Source organism: Pteropus alecto, unplaced genomic scaffold (genome assembly GCF_000325575.1).
Source record: "Pteropus alecto unplaced genomic scaffold, ASM32557v1 scaffold45, whole genome shotgun sequence".
NCBI lineage: Eukaryota > Metazoa > Chordata > Mammalia > Chiroptera > Pteropodidae > Pteropus > Pteropus alecto.
The window spans coordinates 21,520,944-21,522,819 of NW_006442491.1; positions in this window are offsets into that span (position 1 = coordinate 21,520,944).

Consider the following 1,876-nt stretch of genomic DNA (forward strand, 5'->3'; position numbering starts at 1 on the left):
GGGTTCTGTTTCCTGACTGTGAAACCTCATGTGAGCCTCTCAGGGCCTCAGCCTTCCACCCGTAAAGCGAGCCGGCTGGGCTGGGGGTCTCCAAGTCCCCTGTAGTGCTCACATTGTATTCTATCACTTTAGAGCATGAAGACTCTTCCTGGAAATTCCCCAGTCAATAGAGGGGAGGCGGGTATTGAACTTGGGCAGGGTCTGGGTCCTAAACTCACCAGTATGTCTCAAGGGAAGTCCCCTGGAAACCACAGAAAATTTGTGATGGGTAAGGTCAACACTGGGGCAGGGCTAAGTAGGTAGAAGATCACAGCCAGAGGCCTGAGGTTTGGCTTACCCCTACCTAAGGCCCAATCCAGGAGACGGGGTGGGCAAGACATGGTAGCATGCAGTGGGGAGAAGGCTAGATGTGGGCAGAACCAGGACAAGTACAGGAGGGCTGCTCCCAAGGGAAAAGTTCAAACACTTTGAGACTATCTGGTTCTCTCTGCCCACAAACCTGCCAGCTTCCCTCCTTCCCCCTTCACCCCAATGGCTGATAAACTCTAGATTCCTTCAGTGTCCAGACTAACATGAGCTCTCCCTTGCCTCTCAGCCCTCACCTCAGAAATCCCTTGTCCTCCATCTGTTCTCCAATGCTTGTTCTCAGGAAATGGTCCCCCCACCCCTCTCTCTGCAAAGCCCAGCCCCAGTTCTCAAGACAAGACTTCCACTTGCAGAGGGATATAATAATAAAATAATAACAACAATGCCACCTAACATTCATTAAAGTTTCCTTCCACTAAGTAGTTTACATTTATTCAGACTCCTTCCCACCCTCCACATTTTAAGCTTTTTCCTGTGCTCAAGTGGCCTTAGTTTTTTACTGTGCTCAGGTGACCTTAGTTTTTGTTGTTATTTTTTACCCTGCTCTTTTAACTCTTGTCCCATTTTTTTCCATTTGTGCCCAGCTAGGCACCTCCCAAGACACCACAGCTGCCAACACACCCTGTCTTCTTAACCTTTAGCAACCTGTATTCTCTCAAAAATCCTGTTCCTGAAATAGTCTAACGCCTTACCACACACCCACTTACTCCCTGGCCCCCGTCTGAAGTGTGCAGCACTGAAAGCCTCCTCCTAGCTTTCCTCTCCCCTGGACTCTTCTCCAGATTTTCCCTCCTGCGCCAGTTCCTGCTCTTCCTACCACCCCCTGTAAATGCGTTACCCTCTGCCTCCGGGAGCTCATCTAATTTCGTGATGTCAAGTGCCCCTTCTATACTCAAGACAAGACCAGTCCTTGGCCTCTGTCCTAATCATCCCAAGGTCCACTCCTGCCCTGTGCCCTTGCCCTCCCTGGGGATCTCTATCTTCAAAGTCTTCCACCAGACTGGCTCCCCATGCACGTACAACCAAGGTGCACCAAAAGCAACGGGGTCGGGCTCAGAAGACATGAGACTCTTCAGCTCTGCTGTGGGGTCACCTTTCACCAGTAAGTGGTTTCTCCTCGGTGGCTCTGTTGCCCTGTTGTATGATGTGGGCAAGCCTGTATCATAGGTCACTGTAATTAGCACTTGAAAAAAACACAACACATAGAGGATTCTTCTAAGCTCCCTTCTTCTGCCAGACAGCCCCATCTCTCCATCTCCCAGCTGGAGGAGAGCTGAGATTTTTTTTCTCTGAAATGTCTCTTGGGCTTGAACTTCATTTAAATCCTACAATCACCACCCGGGCCCTCAAGCCTGGATGTCTAGAATCCCTTCCTGACTCATCCAATCCACCCTGCACACTGCTGTGCATCTTCACTCCCGTAAGGTCAGTCCTGTCCAAGAATGCAGGTGGCTCCCTGTCATCTGTCAAATGCAGCATTACCCAGGTTATCCCCATCCACGGCCCCACC